Genomic DNA, 9,282 nt, shown 5'->3' on the forward strand with positions numbered 1-9,282 from the left:
AATGGCAAAGTGTTTTTTAAGGCTGTACGTGGTGGGATTCGAACCTACGCATGGACGTCTGCCCGATCCCACGCTCACCACCTTATCCACAACGCCACCGCCTCGCTAACCTATCTGCTCAGACTTTTATTGAAATTTCATCACTGTATTGTTCTGGGCATGTTCCTTCTCCACCATGATCCCTATCTATTTCATGCCTGACATCATCATGTTACGGCCTTAATACTCTGTGTAGTAAGGTTAGCTGCTCCAGTTAACTTCTTCCATCTATTTTTATTCATTGCGTCCCCTTCTTGTATCCAAGATTATTCATATCACACTTCAGCATGCCCTTCCATCTTATGCTCTGTCCGCACACACTCCTTCTCGTAACTAGTATCAACATTGCTTTCTTCACTGGTTCTTCCTCATTTTTTCTCTTAACAAATCTAAAATATCTCAACCTTGCTTCTCTTTCCTTCCTTTTTTTTACTACACCCCAAACATGCTTTTTTTTATAATATCTTCACTTTCTCTTTTTTCCAACAGTCATGCCTAACATCATCATTCTTCAAAATTATGTTTTCATGTTTGCTCGGACTGAAACCTTCTGAAAGCTTTTGGACCTGACAGAGAACGTTTCTTCATTTTCAGAAATTGTTTAAAATTTTCACAGTAAAATTTTCTTTTTTTGTGTGTGTAGTCTATTCCTATGCTTATTCACATCTTTTCGTTCATGCTTGAATTTTTTTTGTATTCAACAATTTCTATAAAAAAAAGAAAATAGTGACCATTCTTATCCCTCAAATTACTGTCCTATTGTTTTGATTTGAAGGATACCTGAAGTCTGTCCGCATTATGTGGACATAACATTAACAATTGATCATTAGAAATAAAATTTAGAAACATCTATCCACTTGCGCCTTTTGTTTGACCACCAGTATTGTTTCTGTTAAGAAAGATATCCTTCTTTACTTAGGCTTGCTTTTTGAAAAGTTGTATCAATAATTACAATGTAGCAAGCCCAGCATCGTAGACGGTCTTACTAATACCACAGTCGTATTCGTTAAATACTGGATGCATCACAACGTCGGTGTAGGAAATAATAAGCTTTATATATAGGTTGGCAGTCCTGGTTCCTTAACGTTTTCACATTTTTACCTGAAGATTTGAGTACGATTAGACGATTGTATTGACATTAGGAAGGGTCTACAGAGGTCAGAAGATTAATGATCCGAGTCTTCACTATCTTAACCCCCACATAAGTTCAGGGAGGCGATGGCGTAGTGGCCTATGATACGCGGAACGTGGGCCTTGGTTCTTGGTACGAAACCAGGAACACTATCACACACAAGCTGCCCGTGTTCTTGTTATGGCCTACTAACCAAGACAAAGCCTAATCAAAATAAACCAGAACAAAACTATGCCGCTTATACCTCAGCCTGTGCTTTGTCCAGGAACTGCATTTGCACTTCCTCTTGTTAAAGAAAAGTAAGTAGAAAAAAAAAAAACTAGAGAAAAGCTGAGACGTGCGCGATGGCAACTTTAGAGTCGGAGGTGGTTGCCATGAGCCCAACCTATCGACATGCTATATATATACTTTACCTTTCTAAATTGATGAAATATCATTTAATATTCCAATATGAAAAATTTAGTCACATTCTTTTTAGTTCAAATGAAAGGTTTTTATTACATATATCATGTTTACTTTTTCCGTTGGGATAGCATACGGAGAACCGGGATGGATATGAAGCCATCCCAACTTGGTTCCGCTAATCCCGGACAAGTTCCAGCTATCTAGAGCGGATGTTCCTGGTTCCGCGTATCATAGGCCAGTGTGATAGGTGGTGAGCGTGGGATCGGGCAGACGTCCATGCGTAGGTTCGAACCCCACCACGTGCCCCCTTGAAGCTTTGCCATTTGTCGAGTGGTTTAAAGTCACCTACATGTCACCATGTTACCCAGGTTCTAGGTGGTTACTTCAAAGATGCGCTAAGTTACCACTATAAATGAAATTGTATGCATCACTAATGGGTGGAAACTTAACGGCGGTTGCCATACATACTCTTCAAAATAATAATAATAATAATAATAATAAACGGTTTATTAGTTAGGCAATGTAAAAAAAATACACTGAAAATGTACAGGGGGGACATTACCACAATGAACTAAAAATGCTTAACCTAACTATGGATAAACTTAACCTAGAAATTCACTTATTTATTTAAAGCTCGCACAATAGTGGGCACCGCGCTAAGTTGGTACCGATCCGTGCGCGGTGCTCTCAAAGGCGCCACGCGATTATGGTGTCGGGTGGCGCGAGCAGGGGGAGGCACGTCGGGTGGTAGCAGGTGGCGGAGACGTGGATGACGCAGCAGTCCTTCCCAAAATTTTTCCAAGGCTTCCTGGTGTCTTGTGGCCAGCCTCGGCAGACTCAGGCAGGTCAGGGCGTCCTCGTAGGACCTGTAGGCAGGCCCAAGGATGACCCTGAACGCCCTCCTCTGAACCCTCTCCAGCTGTTGTCGTTGTGTGAGGTTCAGGAGGAGGACCACGCTGGGGCGGCGTACATGAGCTTAGGGAGTATAAAGGTGAGGTACACTCCCCTCAGCTCATCTGCCGGTGCTCCCAGGGACCTGAGTCGGCGCAGTAAATAGATTTTATATGAGGCTGACCTGATGATGTTGGAAACATGCTGCTTCCATGTTAACTGATCATCCACCAAGACACCTAGAAGCTTGGTGCTGCGGACCACCTGGAGGAAGTGAGGGCCCACAGATAGCTGGGGAGGGGGGACTGCTGCTGTGGAGGTACAAATGTGCATCACCACGGTCTTGGTGTGGTTGATGGTCATTTTGTTGTCCTCCGTCCACGTCTGTAGTTGGTTTAGAGTGGACTGCAGTGCTGAGAAGTCTGGGTTGGTGTTGTTGAAGTATACGTACAGGCGCTATAGGCCATAACATAAAAAAAATAATAATAATTCTGAAGCTGTTTAAAACCATTGAATTATAAGTAGAATTAAATGGAAACACGTCACGCTATTGAAGAGGTTAAGCAACTAGGAAAAGTTGCCAAATTCTTGTTCGATATTCTTTTCTCATTTACTAGATCGACTTTTGCATGTAATTTACCATATACGTATTCGGACTCATAATATGACATCTAATAGCGAAGAAATATGTCATTGTATGGCGATGTTCATGGGGATTGCAAAGAAAAAGGCAAAGAGTGAACTTATTTTTGGCTTGTATTGTAGTCAATAGTGAGCATTTCTTACCGAACGTAATTATAGAGGCGCATGAATTATTATGCTTTTGTGCACTTTGTAGGTTTTTCGATACTTGATATATGGGAATTATAATAGTGATATTAGTTAGGGCACGTCTCTGTGTGTGTGACTTCCTCACACACAGGGTTTGTTTACTGCAGTGTTGCCACTGAGAGACTGGTAACAATCCGTGAAGAAGGATACATACGCAGAACTTCTTAAGACAATTCCTTGCGCGAGAGAACTAGATACAACAAGAAGTCCGACACTGACTGTGCTCTCACTAACCTTCTGCTCTGACTTTTCTCCCTCCAAGCTGACTTCTTACAGACTTTTATTCCCGCTCTGTACTGACTTGTGTTGGCTCATTGCATCCTTTTATACAATATCTATTACATCTAGACAATGCTACAACATTTCAGAATTTACCTGTACATCTTGGTCGCATCATATAAGAGTTACAATAACGCCTTACAGAATACTCGTATACCAGAAGAGTAGACTAGACTTACAAGAAGACTCTTATACCAGCCGAGGAGTCTCCTTTCCTTCTGACTTGTTTAAGGACTGGCACCTCAGTGGTCCTTATGTTATCATTTTTGTTGCCCTTGGAAGGTTCCCAGTCTTACATAAAAAAAAAATTGCTCTTCCATCTGCGGCACGGAGCAAGCTCGTGTAACAGGCCGGGTTTCACCCCTGCCCAGTTTTATCCAGCGTAGGTAGTCCAAACCTATGCCAGATTATCCCCAGGATAGTTCTAGACTAGGCCAAGGTTAATAATAATAATAATATTAATAATAATAATAATAATAATAATAATAATAATAATAATAATAATAATAATAATAATAATAATAATAATAATATGCGGTTTATTAGGAATTGCAGTACATACATACTGAAAATATATATCTGGGGATTGGGGAGGGTTAAGTTAGTACATTAGCTTAGTAACTTATGGCTCGCACCATGGCGGGGCTCGCACTGTGTTAGTAACGGTCGGTTCGAGGGACCCTAATGGTATAACCAAAGACTATAGATAAAACAAGACTGGAAAGATTGCCATTCACCATAAGAAATTCGTGTCGCCAGTAAAGATGCCAGATACCGCTAGAATAGTGGATAACAGCGCCATCCATTGAGTGAACCGCAAACTAACGCCTTTGTAAACAAACAGCGCCACGATTTGAATAATCGCTTTGAGTTCCTTCCTCACACACACACACACACACACACACACACACACACACACACACAACACAATAATGTACTGTAGTACAGTACATATTTACTTCATCCACCTGTGACCCCGTTCAAGCTCCCTTGTATCCAACTTGAGTTATAAGTATATCATAGAGATATACGGATATTGTACATGTGCGATAACTATTTATAATTAGGGAGTCGACACACACACACACACACTCACACACACACACGGTAGCTCAGTGGTTAGAGCGCTGGCTTCACAAGCCAGAGGACCGGGGTTCGATTCCCCGGCCGGGTGGAGATATTTGGGTGTATCTCCTTTGACGTGTAGCCCCTGTTCACCTAGCAGTGAGTAGGTACGGGATGTAAATCGAGGAGTTGTGACCTTGTTGTCCCGTTGTGTGGTGTGTGCCTGGTCAAAGGCCTATCCGAAGATCGGAAATAATGAGCTCTGAGCTCGTTCCGTAGGGTAACGTCTGGCTGTCTCGTCAGAGACTGCAGCAGATCAAACAAACAGTGAAACACACACACACACACACACACACATAATGACCTCTCAGATCGCACCGTAATGGGCAACGTCTGGCTGTCTCGTTAGAGACTGCAGGAGATCAAACAGTGAACACACACACACACACACACACACACACACACACACACACGTGTGTGTGTCGCCTCACTAATTATAAATAGTTATCGCACATGTACAATACAAGGGAGCTTGAACGGGGTCTCAGGTGGATGAAGTAAATATGTACTGTACTACAGTACATTGTGTGTGTGTGTGTGTGTGTGTGTGTGTGTGTGTGTGTGTGTGTGTACTTTCTTTATTTATAATGTACTTTGGTAAATTACATGTCACCTACTTAGTTACATATTTTCAAATTGGTTCAAATAAGCCAAATTACAGATTATATATATATATATATATATATATATATATATATATATATATATATATATATATATATATATATATATATATATACATACATACATAACTCCATTAATTCGGCTCTTAATACTCTCAAAAGGCCAGAAATCCAGATTTTAAGGCCAAAAAATAACAATTAAAATCAGGAAAAAAATTAAAGTTTCACAGAGTATGTTTTTTGTAGTTGAATTCTTCATTTTCTTTCATTTATATGGAAATACAGAACAGTGTTTGATATGCATACTTTATGTACTGAAAAGAGATAAAACAGTATGCTGAAAATATGTAATATTCCTGTGTTTTGTAACTGTTGTGTTTGGAGTTTTTTGTTGGCGTTGGGTACTGCACAGTAAGAAAGTAATATGCGTACATACTGTACCTGTTTGGTGCTCTACACATGGATTACTTCTGCATATTAATGGTAAATACAAACACAATGTTTTTGTAAGTCATATTTTTTATTTATTTGCCAATTTTGAGTGTAATGAATTTTTTTAAGTGTTATCCAGAAATCTGGAATTCTCATGAAAGGAAAAGCACATATCTAAGCAAGTTTAATAAGTTCATTGGAAATTATAAACATAAACAATTACCAAAACAACAGGCCTAGATTTTAGAATGGAAGCTGTTACAAATATAGCAGAAGCAGGCAAGCATAAGCAAACAAATATCATGAAGGTTTATACTGATTTGTACAGGTCTCAACCAAATCAAGTATACTACGATCCACATGTTATACACCAGTACTTACCTGTCATGATCTTTAGGAAAGCGATGGAAGACCAAGTGTGGGTGGGTGCCCTTTGTCCTGCAACAAATAACACATGGATGCCCCACTCTAGTGTTCATTTTTGCGGATTTCTTGAGAACATGCGGCGTGTACCTGTCACTGCTGTGGGCCCACTTGTTTGAGTGTTGAAACATGTAAACATGCAGACGGATCAACGGTGCTGATCTTGATCTTAAGCTGCAACAGCAGCGCCATCGCGTGAGTGAACCGCAAACAAGAAGAGTTGCCAGTTTCCCTAGGCTACACGGTAAATTGAAGCTTTCCAGTCTGGTTTATTTATATAGTCTTTGGTATAACCACATTCTTGTGACGTGTGGCGAGGGCTGGTGGGGGGAGTTGGGGGAATGAGGTGTCGAAGCCGCGAGTGACGCAGCAGGCCCCTACCCAGCTTGATGAGGGCCTCTCTGTGTCTAGCAGACAGTCTGGGGAGGCTCAGGGTGGTTAGAGATTGTTAGTAATCAGTGTAGGCAGGGTCAAGGATGATCATGCATACCCTCTTTTGCACATCCTCCAGTTAATGATGTTGAATCATCCAGATTTTCCCCTTCATGTATATGAGAGAAAGAGCAGTTAAAATACACTGAGACTATTTACTGATTTATTTTTCAAATTCACAAATATACTGATAAACTTATAGTTACAGGGTAAAGTAGATAGAGAGCAGTTAGTAACAACTAAGCATAGCCATAGAGAGCGGTTAGTAACAAATAAAAGGACTTTTGATTTGACTTTGAGATTTTTTTAGTTAGTAGGTAGTATAATTATTTTCCCCCAGGGGAAAATTTCCCCCAGTTTGGGAACCACTGTTCTAGACTAAGCCAGATTGACCGCATGGTCAATTGGTGCAGCCATATCATTATACGTATAAGTACATAAGAAGATTAGATAACTATCATAGTAGACACTTTTACAAGTATTGGCTAAGTAAATGGATTCAAATTGAAGGTGGGAATAAAAACGGAAAAGCAATGTAGCAAACATTTTTTTTTTTTTAAGGTATTTGACACTGTATGTGTGGATGTTTGAAATGACACACACAAACTCTTGCACTACACACACACACACACACACACACACACACACACACACACACACACACACACACACACATACACACAAAAAAAAAAAAATAAATAAATAAATAAATAAATAAATAAATAAAAATTTAAAAAATTTAAAAAACACTGGTGCGTGCGCGCCCGGCGCGCGTGCACACACACACACACACACACACAGGTGATCGCGCCCCTGCACGCACTCATACGAAGACCACGAAGGCAAGTTATTATCCAAATAAAAATCACCAACGTATGCTTACCAACAACAGACAGTTTTAAGTGGTCTACAAAAGCAGTCCCCCTCCTTCCCTTGTACTTCATACCTCTCCACTAATCTGGCGGCAGAGATTAACACTCAAAATCTCCCCCTCCCCCACCACTCCTCTTCTCTCCCGTCCTTCCTCCCTGCTTCCTCCCCTCCTTCCACTGTCCAGGAGGCGGATGTATTCAAGAGAACAGTAAAACTTAGACATCGATCCACCACTCCTATTGACCCTCCCGTTAAGATTTGCTCCAGAATTAGCGACTGGACTCTCTTCAATAATAAATGTATCTCTCTCTCAGCACTCATGCCCCCGTGGATTGGAAGACGTCGTTTGTCACTCCCATCACTAAAATTTCCAGTCCATAGTCACTCAGTGACCTCAGGCCAGTCGCTATCACAACTATCCCTAGCCTCACTTGTGAAGATTTTGGGCGTACAACATAATTAGTAATTCTCTAGACCAGGGGTTCTCAATCTGGGGAACGCGTATCCCCAGGGGTATGTGAGAGGAATTTTGGGGGTATGTGGCAAGTTTCTCAAAACATTTCATTTTGAATAAATGCAAACCTATTTGTAGTATTGAATGTGCTTGGCTAGATGTGTCCTACACTAGAACCAGGATACGTTATCAACGTTAACAAGGAAACTCTTGGAGTTATGTCACTTGAGAAAAAGCATTCTTGGATAACAGTTGCCACCTATAATATTTAGTTCTGATTTATCATATTTTCACGCTATTCACACACAGTGATTTTCATATCACTGTTACTAGTTACAAGTTGCAACTAGCTCCAACCACACTAGTTCACTGCCACAATGATCGAAAATTGTCTAATATAGTTCCATTTTTGGGAAATGTATTGCGTGTTTCTCTGTGAAGCACTAGTTCCTATCGACACTACCTCATAGTGACATACTCATATTAATTGAAAATTTTGTCTGCTCCACATACATGCATATAACACAATTTAAACCTAATAAACAAGGAGAATAGAATGACGTGTCTAGTGGGTCACTCCCTGGTCGCTGGTACACATGCTTGCCACGGTTGCAGGACATCATGAAGACATTTTCGTCGTTCCATAACACTTGCTGCTATTTTGCCATATCCCACTGGAGATATTTAGTGGCAAATGCAACTCTAAGCTCTTGTTGCCTAGGGGTGGTGAGTGGTTTCTTAAGAGCGCGGCGTTTGCGGAGCTCACGGTCGTCGTGCAGGCAGCGTTGTACTGTCCTCACACACACTTGCCGGAGTAGCTGAGGGTTATGTTCTTTTAATTCCCTCGCGGTGATTTCAGGACAGGCATTCACCTAACGCTTTAGAACATTTGTTGTGCGTGATAATGTTTTTCATCCTCCCCCAGGCCTCTTTTCTGGTATGGCGTTGCCACCCCGCCTTTCTTACGAAACTTTCGTATCCACTTCTGCACACATCTCGTAACACCCACAATCCTAGCTATTTCTCTCACTGGCCTCTTTGTCTTGTGTAAAGACACGATAACTTTTATCTGACCCTTTGTCAAGTCTTTCTTGCTTCCCATTATGAAGATTAGGTGACTTTTGTCAGGGCACATCTATCTGATCAAATTACAGGCGGGAAGTGAGGCGATACTTTTAAGAATGTTTTGCTAATAATCGACTAATGTCAACTGATGGTCTATCAACGGTTTTTATGGACTGCATGTACTATAAACGTGTTCCCAGATTCATGATAACTCCAATAAATCACTACGGTGCCATACTAGAGGAAATTATCTTAAGTCCCTCGCGGAAGTGATCTGC

This window comes from Portunus trituberculatus, chromosome 3, assembly GCF_017591435.1.
Source record: "Portunus trituberculatus isolate SZX2019 chromosome 3, ASM1759143v1, whole genome shotgun sequence".
In the NCBI taxonomy this organism is placed as follows: Eukaryota; Metazoa; Arthropoda; class Malacostraca; order Decapoda; family Portunidae; genus Portunus; species Portunus trituberculatus.